The sequence below is a fragment of the Rattus norvegicus genome, chromosome 1, assembly GCF_036323735.1.
Source record: "Rattus norvegicus strain BN/NHsdMcwi chromosome 1, GRCr8, whole genome shotgun sequence".
NCBI lineage: Eukaryota > Metazoa > Chordata > Mammalia > Rodentia > Muridae > Rattus > Rattus norvegicus.
Window position 1 is genome coordinate 185,289,888 of NC_086019.1, and position 20,265 is coordinate 185,310,152.

The 20,265-nt window shown below is 42.6% G+C and overlaps 1 long non-coding RNA gene across 1 annotated transcript; it reads right to left on the reverse strand.

Moving 5' to 3' along the window:
• Positions 1-3,312: 3,312 nt before the first annotated feature.
• On the reverse strand, positions 3,313-14,536 carry LOC134483811 (uncharacterized). The gene is made up of 3 exons (XR_010060857.1): positions 14,443-14,536; positions 4,070-4,135; positions 3,313-3,921 (listed from the first exon to the last, which is right to left on the reverse strand). It is a non-coding gene; the product is annotated as an uncharacterized LOC134483811 (long non-coding RNA).
• Positions 14,537-20,265: the final 5,729 nt, after the last annotated feature.

The window sequence follows — 20,265 nt, forward strand, 5'->3', positions numbered from 1 at the left end:
GGTTTGTTTCCTCTGCATATAATTGTTTAGCAGTGGGTAGAGTGGCTTCCACCGGTGAGTCCACTTTTTGAATGGCTCTATCTTCCATCCAGTGGAGAGAGGGAGATCAGAGAACAGTGCATGCTGGTCTTCTTTAAGATCTTTAGAGCCACAGAAGCTATTGGGCACTTGCCAGTGAGGTGGGGGAAGAAAATTTTATATTTAGTTCTCATTGCTTTTAATTCAAATTATAAAAGAACTCTGGTTATTGTAAAGCTTGTGTGTTTGAACAACCTGTATATGCTGAAAATGATGTTTTAGCTATGAAAGCAAAATACACATCAGTTATTTTGGAGGGGAAATTCAGCATTATCTCTGTAGTCTGAGGCCCCAAGATAGAAGGATGTAAGCAGCTCTTTAATGTTTTTATGGTGATTACACATTGAAATGAAGGCTCTTTGAAAACATTGTTTTTTTTTGTTGTTTGAATGTTAAAGGTCCCCTGTAGGCTGTTGGAACACCAGCTGGGAGTGCTGTTTTGAGGAGCTGTGGGATCTTTGGTGGGGTCTTGTTGGAGAAAGTATGTTACCCCGGGCAGATCTTGAGGTTTTAAACCAGTCACTCTCTTATTGCTATCTCTAGCGGCCTCAGTATCCAGTCGCCATGCCTTCCTACCACGATAGACAGCACCTCTTCAAAACGCGAGTCCAAATAAGCCCCACTCTCAGTGAAGTTGCTTCTTGTCTGGTTTCCTGATGCAGCAATGAAAAGACAACCAATACCATTGTTTAAACATTTTATTAAAATTAATTTGTTTCTCTTTTTACATACAAAGCATGATCACCAGAAATTCTACCGGAGCTGTTTTGCCCCCAGTCTATTTCCATTGGACAGTTCAGGGCTGACCACTGGGAAATCTACACACAGCTTATGCTCTCATCCCATTGGGCAGAAATTAGTCACAAGCTCATATAACCCGCAAGGGCTGCTGGGAAATTCAGACAAACTCTCCGAACCTCCGTGTATATAAGAAGCCAAGAGCTAGCAGTGATGGCGGCCAACAGCCTCTGACTTGGACAGACTGGAAGCTGTAATGATGTAAGACTCAGGATGCAATGCAGGAAGAAAGTTCCAGAGAGCAGGGTAAGAAATCCTGAGTAATCATCATATAACCACCACTATATTTAGGGCACCTGTCTTGTGTATCGTGCCGGAGACACATATATAATTCTTCCCAGGAACTGATTGGATGCCAAACTGCACCCGAAACCTGCAGAGAACACAGACATTTTATACATAACCATCACACGGTCCTGTTGAGACCCGGGACTCAGCATATGCCTGGCTTGTGGCAGTCCCTCTGCAAACATTTGTTGGACAAATATATGAATGAATTAAGCTACTTAGGTGAAGAGAAACGAACAGGAACTCAGACACATCATTCATTCATTCATCAAATATTTGTGCAGTGAGTACTCTAGGCGCTGAGCACTCAGCAGAGAACAGAACAGACAAAACCGCTCGTTCACTGGAGGGCAGGGCCTAAAATAAACAAGCACAGAATACACAATATGATGCTGCTTCACACAAGTGCTATGCTTAAACGGGAGGAGTAGAGAGATGGGAAGGATGGGTCACTTTTATTTTAGGTTCAGTGACTGCTATTGCCTTTCTTCCCTCCCCCCCCCCCTCTCTCTGAGGCAGGTCTCAATATGTAGTCCAAATTGCTCTTGAATTTACTATGTAATTCAGGTTGGCCTTGAACCTTCAGTTACCCTGCTTCAGCCTGGGATTATAGGCACACACTACCATGTCCAGCTAAGGAAGGCTTTGCTAAAGATGTGGTGTCTCTCTAGAAGCCTGACTGGAGTAAATAAACCAGCCTCGTGGCTATCTGAAAGAAGAGCATCCTGGGTAGTAAGAACAATTTGTGATCATTAGATTCCAGTGCAAAGGCCCTGAAAACTAAGTGGGAAGACGGCTAATGGAAGAGGAGGTCAGGACATGGGTTGGAGCATTGAGCTCATTAGATTCCATTGTCAGTGGGAAGAGAGCATTTAAAATTACCCATTTTATAAGTGATTCCAGCAGAGATTCGTGAGGTTATGTACAGCCTTGTTTATAGGGGTCGCTGGAAGCAAGAGACCAACAACTTCTAACTTTGGCCAAAAGACTTTGGAAGTGTGGCTTACCTGTATCTGCATCTCCATACTTTCTCTTTGGTTGATCAATGAGGAAGCGAAGCTCCGTCTGGGGCTTCCATCCAGACACGGAGTCAGTTTGTTTTCTGCCCTTTATAGCAAACATTGTGCTGCTCTTTGATGGTATCCCTGGTATGGAACCCTCTTGTTTTGTTATATTTTAATCTGCTTAGGGCATGTGGCTCATCTGTCTGGCCCCACAAATCACTGGTTATCATCACAGTCAATGGCGTGTGTCCAGCCAATTTCACAGACAAACACCTCTTTCCTGGTCACAGTCCCTGATGTGGGCAAGTCTGATTTACAAAGTCAATAAAAATGCATTCAGGGAATTACTGGGCCCTGCTGGCTTAATACGCGAGATTAAAATCTTCAAGTTTGGGACAACAAAAAGTCATTTGGCATGTCAAGTGGCAAGTGGGTTACGGAAATGTCAGGTGGTCTGGGTCAGGTACCACTAGAAGGGGATTGATTTGAAGACAAAAAATCTAATTGATTAATTGCCTTTGTGCCTTTCTCAGTGTGACCTGGGGAATAGCAATTAGAGTACATTAATGGTCACTTTGGAGAAAGAACAATTAATTTTTCACAGTGGAAGATCATGGACTCCAAAAAGTGGGGTATTTAAAAAGTAAGTTTACTCTGCAGAATTAGTAAGTGTTCATTTCAGGTGGAGGTTAGTCTACTGGGAATGTGAACTGTGAGTCAGGAATCTGCAGGCAATGTATTTAAGACTCTGCTTAGAGAAAAAAGTTTCTAATATATCCTTACAGAGATGTTTTACACACACATACACACACACACACACACACACACACAGAAAAAGAGAGAGAGACAACACACACAGAGAACACACAGAGAGAGACACACACACATACACACACACAGAAAGAAAGAGAGAACACACACACATACACACACAGAGAACACATACACACACAGACACACAGACAGACAGACACACACAGACACAGACAGACAGACAGACAGACAGACAGACAGACAGACACACACACACACACACACACACACACACACACACTGGAGAGTATATCCTTTATGTTGCTCAACATTTCCCCAACTTAATACATCTGAAAGAAATGTCTAAGTCACAAAATATAGACCAACTTCATTCTTTTGGTGCCCATAGTGTTTTATTAGTGGCTATATCATACTTATGGATAGCTTTTTATTCTTGCAAACACTGTTATAATGGTTGTTATTCTACACTCCATGTTTCCCAAAGAAATGTGCAAAGATGTTTGTTGGATAAATTCCTGGAAGTAGAATTGCTGACTCAGTGGATACGTGTGTCTTAAATTCTCATAGTTACTTTTAGGCTCCTCTTCACAGAAGCTGCATCCTCACCGGGAATGTGTGTGTTCTGATTTCACTTCTTTGAATGCCTCGCTCTAGCTAACCATCAATTTACCCATCTGGTGGGTGGAAGGTGCAGCTTCTTTTGAATTCCTTTTTTAAAATGTGTGTGTGTGTGTGTGTGTGTGTGTGTGTGTGTGTGTGTGTGTGTGTGTGACTCATAGAGGCCAGGGCGTGTGTTGGAATCCATGAAAGTAGAGTTCCAGACCCTTGTGTGCTGCCTAACATGTGTGCTTGGAAACAAAACTCAGGTCCTCTGGAAGAGCAGCAAGTAACCACTGAGCCATCTCTCCAGCTGAGTCACCTTTCCAGCCCTGGAGGTGAAGCTTCTTGATGCTTTAGACTGTACATCTTTAAAGAAGATCTGTTAGAGTTAAAAGAAAGGGCAATGAGGAAGTAAGAGAAAGTTTTAATGGAGGCACTGGGGGTCAAGCCCAGGGCCTTGCACATGCCTGCAACACACTCCTCCAGTCAGTCTCACCCCAGACCTATGGGTCTGTGCTTGAACTTACCTTCCTTCCTCCTCTTCCTTTCTCCTCTCTTTGTTTCTCCTCCACCTTTCTCATCATTCTTCTTCTCTTGAGAGTGAGATGAATGTGTTTACAGAGCCCAAAGAGAAAGAGGTACTTATATTATTTACATCATTGGATTCCACCCCAATAACTCCTATGATTTACAATATAAAGAACTTTTTCCATCATGGCTGCTATCATTGTTTCTTGGATCCTAGGACAAATATCCTTGGTCAGAAACAAACGCACTCATGCCCTGGAACCAGAAGCAGCTTTCAGAACAATCTACAGCTTGAACTCCCATTGCTTGAAGTATGAGCAAAAATATTCTTGGAGTAAATCAATAAGCTTCCAGTGGTTTGTTAGACAGCATCGTGATTGTGGCAATCAATGCTTAATATACACTTTCTGTTCCAGATTATCTAGAATGATAAAATCAGCATGGAAGGAAAAACTCATCCAGGAAATCAAGATTCTGAGAAAAAAATCAAATAGAAATGTTGGAAATAAAAAAGTCAGTGACTACAACTCAAAAACAAAACCAAGAAATAATGGAAAATATCACCACTAGACTCAACCACACAGAAGATAGACTCTCATGAGTAAAGTACAAGATAGACAAAATGCAACATTCAAGAATCAAAAATGAAAAATCAACAAGCATGACCACAACATTTAAGTGCTCTAGCATACAATCAAGAAACCAAACCTAAGAATTCATGAGCTAGAAGAAGAGCCAAGATAAACAATCATGACATAGAGAGTCTATTCAATGAAATGAAGCAGAAAATTTCCCAGGTCTAGAGACAGAAATAGACATCCCAATACAAGAGGCATTTAGAATCTTAAACAGACACAGCCAGAGGAGAACCTTCCCACAACACATGATAGTCAAAATACAAAGTGTGGGGCCAATATTAAAAACTGCAGGGGCTGGGGATTTAGCTCAGTGGTAGAGCACTTACCTAGGAAGCGCAGGGCCCTGGGTTCGGTCCCCAGCTCCGAAAAAAAGAACCAAAAAAAAAAACTGTAAGGGGAAAACACCAATCATATGAAAGGCAAAAACATTAGAATCATATCCGATCCATGTCTTAACTACTTTTCTATTGCAGTGACAAAAGAACCATGGCCAAGGAAAAATATCAAAGGAAGCATTTATCTGGGCTTATGGTTTCAGATGGCTGGTGTTCATCGTGGTAGAGCAAAAGTATAGTGGCAGGAACAACTGACAGTTCACATCTTGATTAACAAGTAGGAGGGAGGGAGGGAGGAAGAGAGAGAGAAGAGAGAGAGAAGAGAGAGAGAGAGAGAGAGAGAGAGAGAGAGAGAGAGAGAGAGAAACATTGGGAATAGGCCAGTCTTTTGAAACCTCAATGCCTGTCCTCAGTGACACACATCTTCGGACAAGGTCATGCCTCCAAATCTTTCTACGAACTACTGACCAAGCATTCAAATATATGAGCACATGGGGACTATAAACCACTACAATTCCTTTACAGCCTCTTGGCTAGGATCAAGTATAGAACAACACAAGAACTCTCAGTAGCTCTCAGCAAAATTACATTTTAAAATTGATGGGAAAATAGGGATATTTTAAGGAAATCACACGCAATGGCAGTCCATGACCTCTATGGAAGCACGGTGGAAGATACTTAAAGGAGTACTACATGTACTATATCCAGAGGAGGAAGAGTAGCTCAATCATAGTGCATAGGAAAGAATAAATTTCATGAGAGGAATAGATATATGCAGCAGAGCTAGGAAGTGATGCATCACGCCCAGTAACTATACAGATTCCTAGCACTGATGGAGTAGAAAGCAAACAAACAATAGTGCACCCAACCAGAAAAATAACCAACAAAATTACAAGGATTGGGAAACATTTCTCAACAATAATCTTATATACAAATGGTCTCAACTCATTCATAAAATGATATCGGCTGGATGGATTGAAATCTAGGTCCAAAGAAGTGTTATTTTCAAGAAATGCATCTCACTGGTAAAGACAAGACTGCCTAAGTGCCCAAGGATGAAAAACAATCCACTAAGCAAATAAACACAGAAAGGAAGCTGGTGTCACCGTCCTGTTATCTGAGAAAGTAGACTTCAAACACTGAAGAGGCAAAGAACGCCACTGCATGCTAACACTAGGAACATTTCATCAAGAAGATGTAGCAATTGTAAATATCTACATACCATCAAATATTAGGGCTCCCAGTTTCATAAAATAAACACTAATGGACATAAAAAGTCAGTTAAGTCCTGGCACAGTAATAGTCTTGATTTCAATATATCACTCTAATTTATATAGGGCATCTGAATTAAAAGTCATCAAAGAATCTTTAGAGTTAAACTCTGCTATAGATCAAAACAGACCTAGCAGATATACAGAATATCCCACCCACCAGAAGGCACATTCTTTTCAGCAGCCCATGGAATCTTCTCTAAGGTAGACCACCTAAAATGCTAGACAACAAATCAATCCAAACTGAATATGAAAGCTCCAAGGTAACTTCTTGTATCTTATCAGCTCATAGAGCAGTAACAGTAGAAATCAATAGAAAGTGAACAAACCAACCAAATCAACAACAACAATGAAAACAACCAAATAAAAACTGAGCCGGACTCACAGAAGCTACACCACTACATGGAGACCAAACAATTGACCATTTAATAACCATTGGGTCATTTAAGAAATCATAAAGGAAATTAAAATTTTTCTAGACTCAAATGAGAACAGAATTCAACTCATCAGAACCTTTGGGATACAATTCTAAAAAGAAAAATTATTTTGCTATGAGTGCTTTAGAAACCATGAAGATTTCAAATAACAGCCTAATGGTGGATCTAAAGGTCTTAGTAAAACAATAACAACCCAAACCCCAAAGCAGTAGTAGATGACAAGAAGTAATAACGATTATTCTTGCTGGTCTTGCAAGGCAGAAGGAGACAAAGGAGACTAAAAGAGCAATGTTTATAATCAAAGTAAGTCAGTTCTTTCAAAAAGTTAACTAGATTTCAAATCCATAGCCAAACAAAAGAAAGAGGAACAGATGGTCCAAATTAATGAAATTAGGAATGAGAAATGGTAGTTTACTACAGATTCCATTGAAATTCAGATAATTATGAAGGAATGCTTTGAAAACTGGCATTAACAGAAACAAAATATATAGAAGAAATGAATAAATTCTTAGGTACATATGTCCTACAAAAATTAAATCAATAGGCTATAAACAACCTAACTTGATCATCCATGAAATTCAGTGAGCTCAAAGCAGTAATGTCTCCCAATGAAAAGTACAGGATTTGATAGATCCACTGAAGAATTCTACCAAACACCCATGCTCCTTAGACTGTTTCATAAAACAGAAGGGGAGAGGACACCATCAGACTCGGTAGATAAAGCCAAAGGCTGAATAAGGGCACAAAGAAAGGAAACTACAGACCAATTGCCACAATGAACACAGACATACATTTTCTTAATAAACATTTAGCAAATTGAATTCAAGAATCTAGGAACCAAGAGCAAGTTGGTTCCACTCCACGGAAGCAAGGTTGGGTAGCATATGCAAATCAGTGTTGTAATTCAGCACACAACAGAGTAAAGACAGATGCTGACTGGAACAGAAAAGGACTTTGACAAACTTCAACATCCCTTCTTCGTAAAACACCTGAAACGTAGAGGGAACTTACCTCAACAAAATAAAGCCTAAAGTCAACATTTTACTAAATGAGGAAAAACTGAATATATTTCTTCCAAAATCTAGCATGAGATAATGGTGTCTACTTTCTCCTTCATTATTCAATGTAGAGATTCTTCTTAGCTAGAGCAATATGACAAGAGAAAGAAATAAGAGGAATAGAAAGCAGTAAGTCAAGTGATTCTATTTTGGAACAGCATTATTCTATCTATACTTAGAAGACCTGGAAGGCTCTGCTGGAAAGACCTGGGAGACACTTTTCAAGAAGTGCTTGAGCAAGGTACGACATCATCAAACACAATCAGCACCGTTTCCATATGCGGACAGCACACTCGCTGGGAAAGAAACCTGCAGAAATGTCATTCAAGGTATTCCTTACACAATAAACACCCCTGCCCAGAGCCCTGCAACTACCAGGGGAGGAAACTTGATGATACTGGTGTAAGCAAGACATTTCAGAAATGAGTCTACTGACACAGGAAGCAATCCCAAGACCTGACAAATGAAAGTATGTGGGATAAAAGGCTTCCACATGGGACAGAAACAATCACCAGAATGAAGAGACAGCCTGCAGAATGAGAAACAAAACAAACCCTTTCTGACTACAGTTCAGACTGGGGATTATTAATACAAACATATAAAGAACTGCAACATTCAAACATAAAAAATTATCCAACCAATAAATGGGTCAATTAACTAACTAACTAACTAACTAACTAACTAACTAACTAACTATATATGTATGTATAAATAAATAGTTTTCAATAGAAGACTATAAAAGGCTAATACTTGAAAATGTGTTCACCATCTTTGGCTGTCAGGGAAACAAATTAAGACTGTTTTGGGAGCCTTTCTTGCCTCTGTCAGAATGGACATCATCAAACTCAAGTGAAAATGATGCAGAGTAAACAACAAACTTGCGAACTGGCAAATGTGGCAATGGATACTTGTTTAGCCACTGTGGAAATCAGTGCAGATCTCTCAAAAGTGGGGAATAGATCTACCGGATGACACAGCCATCCCTCACATACCTGAAGGGAGGGCTGCAAACAACACACCACAGAGATACCTGTGAGTCCACACTGACTGCTGCACTATTCACAACAGCCAAGAGATGGAATGCCCATCATCAGATGGATACATGACAAAGATGTGGTACATGCACACAAGTGAATTGCGTTCAGCCACAAAGAGGAATGAAGTCACAGCCCTTGTAGGAAAATAGATGGAACTGTAAGTCATTTCATTAAATGAACTAAGCCAGACTCAGAAAAACAAACATTGTATGTTTTCTGACATATATGGAACCTCCCCACATATAGATGATGTATATATACACACATATATATGATACATGTGTATGTAATGATGTATATGTATGTATATGTATATATATACACTCACACATATATATGTGTATGTGTATATATGTGGGTGAGATCATAAATTTGACAGCTGATCATAAGAGAGGAAGAGAGAGGTCTTGGGGGAGGGGATGATAGAGGGGGCATAGATTCTGTAACATGAAGTTAGAGGTGTGTAATATCTCAGGGAAAGAACAGAACTACCTATGGAGGTCAGAGGCATAGCAAGGTGAAGAGTAGAAGGAAGTATAATGTAACCTGTATGAAAAAGCTACAGTGAAACCATCACTGTGTATATCAACTTTCAAAACAGCATCAGGAATTTCACCCAGGAACAACTAAAGAGGTGGTAAAGGCAGCCAGCTTCAAACAAAGTCATTGTTAATCTGAACTCCACATTTTTTTTCTTTTTGTGAGTGTTTGGATGTGGGGGCACACATGCCAGTGTGTATATTGAGGGAGTCCGTTCTCTCTTCCCACCACAGATTTTGTGTCCCAGGGATAGAACAGAAGTTTTCAGCCTTGGTGGCAAGCGTCTTTATTTGCTGAGCCTTCTTGCCGGCCCCTGGTCCTTATTTTTATTTGCTGAATCCAACGTCGAAGCCCAGGGTCACCTTTGGTACCCCATCTGCCTGACTGTGGCATAGCTCACAATGCTTTCGGGTGTTGAAGATGAAACAGGTTCCCAGCAGCTCCTTTGAAATGATCCAGATTTCCACCCTCCTGGCTTTTGGGAATCTGGGACTCAGGAGGAGAATAAGCTGTCGACGCAGCTGATAGAAGCTTTGCCACTTTGCCCTCCAGGAACAGGGTGTAGGCAGCTAAGCAGCTGGGTGAGGCTCCTGCCCGCTGCTGCTTTGCAGAGAAATCAATGATTTAGTTAAAGCCTGTCTGCCTCGAGCTCCGGATCCAGGCCATCCCAGCGGAGCCGCTCTGCGAGAGCCTTTTTATAAACCAGCAACAATTTACACTGCAAATGATGTCCTAATAAACTGCAGCCGCAGCCCTGCCAGGAGCAGGCCGGATAAATGCTGCTTTTTAATAAAACACATCGAGCAAGGCCCAACAGGGCAGGAGCCCGCTGTGTGAAACATGCTGGTCGCACAGCCAGAGCCCAGATGGGGCAGGATCCCCTGCACAGTCCCACAGAGCAAGGCTGTGTGAGTCTGCCTGTATTCTTCCAGAATTAAACAATGTGCTTCTAGGCTTTAGATTCCAGGGCTGGGAGAAGGCTTTGATTTCATTCTAGTACGCTCCATGGAGGAGGATGCTGGCTTTCTCATGTCTAGATGCCTCCACCATGGCTCCCTGCTGTCCCAGGAGACCCGACCTGCAGCCTAATAGCAGGGAGCTCTAGATAAGGGGACCACCCATCCTGCCTCTTTCTAGCTGTGTGACCTTAGGTGATTTCTTAGCCTGTCTGTGCTCCATGTTGTGGTTTAGTAAGTGGAGATGATGCTGGCAACCCTTTCTTAAAATTGTGCAACGATTAGTCTAGAGTTAGCAACTTAATAGCTGCCGGTCTTGTGGTTTTTATTACGAAAATGCCTTTCTATGTCACGACTGAGAAATTCTTAGCACATAATAAAGGTCTGGTAAATGGTACGATATTTGTGTTATGAGATTTGGTGTAAGTACAGTCTACATTAGAAAGATTTTCAGAACTCTGAGATGAAGCTATGTTGCTGTAAACCCCACCCACTGCTCCAGCGCAGAAGAGATTTCATCCTGACACCTCACTCTCAAAGTACTGATGCAGGGGGACCACAATTCTTCAGCTTTTGTCCCATCATGCTCCAGTTCTTTCCCATGAGCTTCCATGTTTGAAATGGCGACTCTGATACCTTCCGGGATGAAAGTGCCTGTAAATTCATGGGACACCAAGTGCACTTCCCCTCTGTCCCCCTTGTGCCATTAACACATTTCTTGGAGTCAGGCGACTCAGGGATTTTGAGCATAAAATCTGGAGTCATTCGGCTTGGGTTCCAAGGCTCCATCAAAGCTGTGGGTCCTTGGAAAAGTTACTTAACCTCTCCTTGCCTTGCTTCATCATCAGGAAGATGGTAATAATAGCATTGTGTGTGAGTTTGTTAACGTTATAACCGATGCAGGCTAGTCTGCGGTGTGCTAGCTACTCAATCAGCCTTAGGCTGTTAGCGACAGAGTGGCTCACAGTGGATCACAGTTGCCCACAAGGGCCACAACAATCCTTAGCCTTCTCTTTAGCCCAGCTGCATCAGTCCACCATCTTGGACATCTTCTCACTGTTGGCACATTCTGAGCTTCTAATCTTTCCATATAAACTACCATTAACCGTCGGCATCCTGATCTCACCCCCGACCAGCTGTTCCTTCCTCTGAACACAAGTGCAGGCCTTCACGTTAATCCATATTTAATTTCATCTTGCTAGATTTGGGCTGCAATTTCAATTGTTGGAGAATCTTTTGGATGCTCAATCTGTCATCCAGCTGCAGCCAGCACGGCTTGTATCCTGGCTCATGGACAAATGCATGCTATAAAACCTGAAGGAAGATCCAGAGCTTGTAGGAGACTCTGTTCCTCATGCCTGCCCTGGACTCATGCTTCATTGGGGCCATAGTACTTCTGCATCTCTTTGAACAACTACCCAAACCTGTGGTGTATGGTTTGGGGGTAGCTGTCAATCATGGTCAAGGTGGTAGAGGTGAGTCACAGTCCCATAACGGGCAAATCATATTCTTTCTTTAGGGTTTAATGGTTCAGACTAATGATGGGAAGCACTCTACAGGAGCAAAAGCAGGTCAGAACTGGTCTGTCTTAGGAATTGCTCCTGCCCATAAATAACTTCCGACTACGTGGTACCTGATGCTGCCTTCTTCTCTGCACAGTGGCGTCACTCCTAACTTTGCCTTTGGTTCAGTAGACCGGTTTGCTTATTGCCACAAGGTCCCAGGTAACAAGTAATCACACCACCCCGACTTGAAACACTAAGCATTCATCTCGTGAGTCCATGACTCACTGATCTCTGTTAACTGAGGGAGCTTCGGCCAGATGAAGTCTCAACCGAACAGTTCTGTTGGTCTCACCTGCCTGGTTGGACATCCGGGAACTGGAGCAGCTGGTCTGGGGTGGTCTCAGGACATCAAGGGCAACTGTGCTATATTCACTGCGCCTTCTCTTTCAGTAGATTATAGGAATGGAGGGAGGGAGGAAGAGGTAGGAAGGGAGAGCGGGAGAGAAGGAAGGTGGGAGGGCGGGTAAGCCAGTGCCTTTTTTTTTTCCCTCCCGGAGGTGGGGACTGAACCCAGGGCCTTGTGCTTCCTAGGCAAGCGCTCTACCACTGAGCTAATTCCCCAACCCCCAGTGCCTTTAAAAGACTCTGTTGTACTATACTATTCTCAACGGCCAAAGCAGCAGCAGGAGCACATAAGTCATAGAACAAAGAGCATGGCTGGAGAACTGGAGAGCTCGGTAGGATTGGTGACGTGCCACAGGCTAGTTGGAAGGCCTCCTGATAAGTTTACGATGACACTGATGTCTGTTCCTAGAATTGAACTGCTCTCACCCAGGCAGAGACCAGGTGCAGTGGACTTAGATTTGTGTTGAACTCTGAGGAGCCAATAGAAGAGAGTGTTTCCGAATGGAAGCTATGGTCCCTAGAGCTCAGCGCTGTCAGAGCAGGTGGTGTGTCGCTCTTCTACAAGCTCAAGAGAAGTGGGTCAGAGGCCAGATCCGAGGAGGTAAAAGGCGAGGGGATGGGTGACTCAGAAGTGTCTTGAGAAGAAAGCCTGGAGTAGCATCTGGGTGAGGGAGGGAGTCAGGAGGCTGGGCCAGGGGTCACTCTCAGTAGTCAGGTAAGCCTTAGCTGCCATTGGGTCCTTTCTTCTCCAAGGCTTCCAGGGCTTATACCTCTACACACACACACACACACACACACACACACACACACACACACACACACACACACACACACACTTTCACCATTCTGCATAGATGGTCAACATATTGCCCGATGACAATTTCCACCACAAATGTCCAGCCTGTCTTACTACACTCTGTGGACATTTCCCCACCTGCCCCCTCAATATTCTTTGGGTCATTAGCCTCCTGGAGTGGGTCTGGAACTCTGATGGAGAGATGTCTGGGAAGTTTTCTCATGTGCTCTCGAGGCTGCGATTCAACTTTTGGGACTATAAACCATTCCCTCCTCCATCCAGGGAAGACAGTTGTCAGTGGTACCTCAATCAGGTGCAGGTTCTGCAAAACTCAGAAAAATCAGAAAAGGAAAACCTGACCTTTTGTGTAACTAAGTTTCATCTTGGGAGCGGCTCCTCTGAGGGGCCAAAATGGTATAGAAGCCAATTCCAGGAAAAATGAGTGGAGACAGGAAGACCCCCTCCTCACCCAAGTACACTGTAAGGGCTTGAGCCAACTCAGAATAAACACTAGCTCATCCAGTTCTATCAGTGTGACCTTTTACAGGTCGCTTGATCTCTCTTGGCTTCATCTTCATAGGTGTACAGTGACAGAAGAAACTTCTGTAAAGTAATTGTTGAAAAATATCCCTCACTTTTTGCATGCACTAGCCAGCTATTAAATGGATGTCTTGGTTGCAAATTCAGCTCTTTGTATTTGTCTCTATGATGCTGTGCCTGAGACTCTGTTGACCATATTTCTACCATGAGGCACATTCTCTACTCCCTGACAGGTTCTGTTTGTAGGGGAGGCTTTCTCTGTTAGAGGGAAGGAGTGGGGCAGCTACAGAAAGGGGAGACTCAACCTCTTCCTACTGGCTTCCTATCCCTGTGAACGTCTTAAGATCCAGTCTATGGTGCTTTGTTTTCTGAACGCATGGACGACCCGGTCTCCTGAGAGATGCCAGCATCAGCATCAGCTTGCATTACCTCTGAACTTCTGAGTTTTAGTAACCCTGGTTCCTTCCTTTGTTACCTTGATCCCTGTGGGATGTAGTCATGTCTCTGAGCTTCCTTCCCTCCTCTAGTGACCCTTTTCAAAAATCAACCATATACCTTATAAAATCTTCCTTGGGTTGTATACCTTCGTCTAGTAACTGGTGTAGCCCCTTTCCCTGGCAGAACCCTGAGTGGCACGCCTGCATTCTCTCACAGAATCTCATACAAAGTCCTCCCGGAAGTCCCATCCCGTAGTTCTGAATGACTTCTTTCCTTATAATCCCATCCTCCTGGTAGTCATCACAAAACTTGTTTTGACAGAATTCACTGGTGTCTTAGTTACTTTTCTATTGCTGTGAAGAGACTCATAACAAAGGCAACTTACAGAAGAAAGGGTTCATTGGGGACTTGCTTACAGTTTTAGAGGGTTAAGAGTCCGTGGCCATCATAACAAGGAGCACAGCAGCAGACAGGCAGGCAGGCATGGCACTGGATCAATGGCTGAGAGCTTACATGTTGAGACAACAACCAGAGAAGGGGGAGGGGGAGAGGAGGAGGGGAAGAGGGGAAAGGAGAGGAAAAGGGTGAGGGAGAGAATGTTAACTGGGAATAGCATGGAATTTTTAAACCTCAAAACACAACCCTAGTGACACACCTCCTCCAATAAGGTCATCCCTTCTAATCCTTCCCAAACAGTTCCACCAATTGCCCAACAAGCATGTAAATATAAGAGCCTATGGGGCCATTTCCATTCTACCACAACTTGCATTTTCTAATCTCAGGTGAGCAGTAGGATTCATTCCCACCCGCTCCCACCCCCATCAATCATACTTGTATTGCAAATTTATGGTCCTCCTGTCTCAGCCACTCAAGTGCTGGGGATTAAAGGCATGCAGCACTATGTCCAGTAGAGATCTGTATTTCTAACAAGTTCTCCAGGGACAGATGAGAGAGAGTCAGGTTCAGAAAATCACTTTTCTGTAGCTAAGAACCCAGTTGTTCATGACTTTCACACTGTGCATGCTTCAACATGAGTGTGTGATAAGAGAGTGGGTATTGCATTTATGCTATTCTGTCACTGTTTCTTTACTATAAAATTGAGACCCAAAGACAACTGCAATTGTCTTTTCTTATTTCCAGTAGTTGAAGGATGTGCAGTAGTGATCAGCAGAAGTATTGTGGTTTGGCCAAGCTTTGTCTCCTGAGGGCTTATGTATTGGTGGCTTGTTCTGTGCTATGGTGTGTTTGCTGCTGGATAGGTCAATGGAAGACATGGCTTTCCAGGGGCTGAGAGACTCTAGTCATTCTAGCTTCCTGTCTGGTGATGTGATCTATGACTCTGAGTGGTCGCCTGCCGTCTGCCACGGGTGCTGCACTAGGGTTTTCGGACCTTTAGCATCCCCAACTGTGAACTACAGAAAACATTTTTTTCCTTTTCTGTATAGTTACTCAGATTCAGATATTTTTGTTGTGGTAATAAAAAGTGACTCTTCTTACAACTGAGCCTGAAGTCCAAAATTCTATTCCCAGAACCCACACACTGGGAAGAGAAAACCAGCTCTGGAAACTTTTCCTCTGGTCTCCCCTTCATAATAATAAATAAATAAATAAATAAATAAATAAATAAATAAATAAGTGCAAAATGGGCTTATACACAAAATACACTAAATTTTGCTTGTTTCTAAGGTAAGATTTTGGACTAAAGATCCAGGCCTGATTTGTTAAGAGTGATGTTATCAAGCAATCCCAGAACATGTCCTCCACAGAAAGTACAGCTTAAGTGGTTGGGGGAAACTCAGCTTCTTATTAGTTAATTAATGGAGACAATTTGTGAAATTTGTTTTCTTTAAAGTTTGACTTGAATTGAAGTAGTGTGAACCGATAAAGGTACATTACCAATCTTTGTTAGTCAGAGCTGTTTTGAAGCTCTCTGTTGGGAAGCTCCTGGAGGAAAGGAGCTTGAGAAGGGAGGACAGTTTTTACTAGGCTATATCTGAAAGAAGAGAGAACAGCTGAGGTAGGGTAACTGTTATTTTGTCTTTTTTTTGGAGCTGAGGATCGAATCCAGGGCCTTGTGCTTGCTAGGCAAGCGCTCTACCACTGAGCTAAATCCCCAACCCCATGGGTAAATGTTAAGACAAGTACTTACCTTTGTGGTAAAAAGTTACAATTATCCAGCACTTGTCCTGTGCATATTGAATTAATGTATATGGGAAAATGCCTACCAATTGATAAACCAATGTTACTTACTATCCCTGGAAGAATGGATGCTAAAAATAAAAATCAATAAGAGATAAATAAATTTTTTGCGATCTAGTCTTTTGCAGATAAACTTATCTATCTTATAGGGGACAGGCTTCTCTCTCGACCATAGGAGGTTCCATCTAGATGGCCAGTATCCATCTAGCGGGAAACTTGGGTTATAGAGTTGTCATTGTGGCCAAAGGAATACCATAGGAGTTTGGAGAAAGAACATTGTTCTTTAAAAATATTTACTTAATTCTTTAATTTGAAAGCGAACAAAGAGAGGTTTGTGGAGAAATAATTAAAGTCAAACTTATAGCTAAAAATAATACTTATTTAGTTATATGTGTGTGTTTATGCACATGGTGGTCAGAGGACAACCCATAGAAGTCAGTTCACTCCTTCCCATCCTGTGTGTCCTGAGAATCAAACCCTCATTGTTATTCTTGTCAACAAGTACCTTTACCCACTGGGAAATCCTGTCATCCCCAAGAACATCTCTGAATTAAGCTAATTTTACATCATCAACAAAGTCTCATTTTAAGTTTTTATTTATTGTAAAATTGGCATCCAAATTAATAGGTTTCATTATGGCATTTCTTTATTTTATTTTATTTATTTTATTTTATTTTATTTTATTTTTTTCAGAGCTGGGGACCGAACCCAGGGCCTTGTGCTTGCTAGGCAAGCGCTCTACCACTGAGCTAAATCCCCAACCCTTATTTCTTTATTTAAAAAAATACTTTTATTGCTTTTTGAGAATTTCATACAATGTATTTTGATACTACTCACAAGCATGTCTCCTCCTAATTTCTCTAAGGTCCACCCCACCTCTGTAACTCCCTAACTTTATGTCCTCTTTTATTTAAAATATAACCCATTGGGTTTGATTTGTGCTGCCCATATACTCTTGGGTGTGGCCTACTAGGATCCATACCCTTCAAAAACTGCCTTTTCCTTTTTTTTTCTTTCTTTTTTTTTTTTTTTGGAGCTGAGGACCAAACCCAGGGCCTTGCGCTTTCTAGGCAAGCGCTCTACCACTGAGCTAAATCCCCAACCCCTGCCTTTTCCTCTTTTAGAGCCGTGAGCTGTCCATAGAGAATCTGAGAACCAAGAGTTGGGAGCTCCTAAGTCCTAGGAATGAAGCCATTCCTTCTATTCTGCCAGATGGACATAGCACCAAACTGCCATCTAAATTCATACCTCTCTACTGATCAAGTTCAGAGAAGGTCCCGCTCATGCTACAATGTTGACTCCTTGATCTTATGCAGGCCTTGTGCAAGCAACAGCAGCTGCTAGGAGTTCTTGAGTGCCTTGGTCTTATCCTAGCTACAAGATGTTCAGTCCTCCCAGAGGCTCTTACTGTCTCTCCACACCCTCTTCTTCAATGGCTCCTGAGCCTTGGAGAGGGTTGTGACATATCATTTATGGCTGAGCACACTACTGATACTTGACCAGTTAGTTGTGAGTGTCTGATTTAACCATCAGTTGATCAGTTGTGAGTTTCCAATTTAACCACTGTCCACTGCATGGAGAAATTAACTTTTCTCATGAGGTCTGGGAGCTGTGCTAATCCACAGTAGAAAAATATAAATTTAGAGGATAGTTTGGTGTTATATCCACTGGCAGAATAATATAGTGATAGGTTCATTCCTGGGACCTGTGAGCTCTTGGCCTTAAGGGCTCTTGGCCAGATTTACGATGCCAGACATGTGCTTCCTCCTGTGAATTAGGCCTTAAATCCAATCAGAACATGATTTGTTACCTCCATAATGCCAGTGCCATTATTACACCCGTGGGTGTATCTTGCCAGGCTGGTCATTACTGCAGTGCACAGGGTTCACAGCTAGGTAAGACCATTGATGACTTCTTCCCCTGGCAGCTTGCATCCGACCTTCCAGTGCTATGGAAGCTAGCCAGAATGGAAGCAGCTTCCCCTTCAGTTCTAATTTGATTTATCCATGTTTTGGAACCAATACATGTGATTTTTTTAACAAAAAGAAATTGTTCTTCAAATTGAGTTCTGGTGGGCAATCAAGAGCAAAGTATTGGTTTAGGGGCTTCCAGAACACCTCTGACCAAAATATTGAGGGCAGAAAGTCCATACATGGTACTGGCCTTTTTATTTGGCAACCAATGGCTTCTGGGAAAAGCAAATCCCCTGTGCAGGGTAACTTCAGTTATTCTACAATTAAAATCCAATTAAAATTAAACAATATTTATAAAATATGGCTTGTTCTGAATATCCTTAGTGTGAGTTATCCTTCTCCCCTCTCATTTAAACTTCTCTTCCCAACACTTCCCCTTTTGCTTCATATCTCCTGCATCATTTGATATTTTTCCCCAAGCCCTATCTTTCCCACCCATCCATTACCTTACTTTGCATCCTTCAGACGCAGAGCAGCTTTTCCCCCACTTTCGTGTTGCACGTGTCTCATTGCCTCCCACCACTTCCACAACACTATATACACAACGGAATGTTGTTCAAGCAAGTCTTCTCTCTGAGAGAGTCTGCAGGCATTTTGGACTTGGCTATCTACAGAAAGGAAACTCTGTACAAAGTAAAAGCAGAGGAATGCACAGTGTGCCTGAGGTAGAAGGAAAAAGTGATAAGAAACAGCCTCAGGGCCAAGCCTTTGGCAGAAGGGAAATTGGAAAGACATCATGAAACAAAGGAAGCAAGAATATGATCCATTAGAGGAAAATGGTTGTTAAGATTCTGCAGGTAAACAGGTGAACATGGCTTAATTGGATAGTGCATCGTTAAGTCTCAGAACGGCACAAAAGGGTAGATCTTAGGATTCAGTTAGCCTATGCTGTAAGGATGCTGACAGTGCTAGGAGCCCCAGAAGGGGTAGACACAAAGCAATGTGGGCTGGCTAGCTCCACACCAAGCCACTCACAAGGATCTAGCAACTCCTTATCCACTGGGCTGAGGTTGTGGTTGTGGAATGATCTTAGTCATCCAGTGTGCCTCAACTTGAGTAAAAGAATGTACCTGTATTTTGAGGGAATTTTTTGAAGGGGCACATGTTGGCAGAGAATTTCCATTGCAGAAATTGACCTGGGCTGTGAGCATTTCTACATCTGCTGGGACAAATAAAACATGATGTCTGATGCAAACAAAATACAAGGTGTTGACTGTGATGTTGTGGTACCAAGGGCTGTCATGCCTGTGGTATGTGAATCAGTTTCCCCGAGCAGCCTACCACCAATTCCTACCTCTTGAACGCTATACCTCAACTACACAGATCATACCTACAAAACATGTTTGTCTCCACCAACTCACAGAGTCCAGGTACCCCACCATATGAATAGTGGTTAGCACTTTAAAAAGGATCAATTTAAGAAAGTGGAATTATTCTATGGTCATGATTGTAAGAACATAGTGGGACTATATTCATAATAGGCCATCTTTGCTGGGTGATGCCAGTCCACTCCCTTAAAAAAACCCTTCTTAACTGTCTGTCTCTGTCTGTCCATATCCATTTGCATCCATAGAAGGTAGTGTTGAAACAAGAGGGAGCAAGGAAAGAGACCAGAGAAAGGAGGAGGACAGATGTATTAGGATTGCTCCCTTCTTAAGTGAGGGGTTGGTTTGGGAGGTGATAGACTTGCATGGGGCAGAGCCTGGGCTTCTGCCTTCCCAACAGGTGCAGGGATGATGTTGCTGGTTCTTGGACCACCCTCAACAAAGGGCCCCCAAATCTCATTGACTCCTGGATTTGCCACAGGTTACATGTCCTAAACTTTGTGGATTCACTGCTGTCACTCTGGCTTTCCAGTGATTTCCTTGATGTGTTTCCTGGTTTTCTTTCCAATTCCAAGGAACCGCAACTTCATGTTGATTTGTCTCTGCTGCTCAAATCCGAATGCTGGAATCCTAATGTCCAATACCGTAACATTTGGTAGTGGAGCCTTTGAAAGATAATTAGGACATTGGGGTGGAGCCCTCATGGATGGGTTTAGTAACAAGTAACTGGGAGATGGCTTAG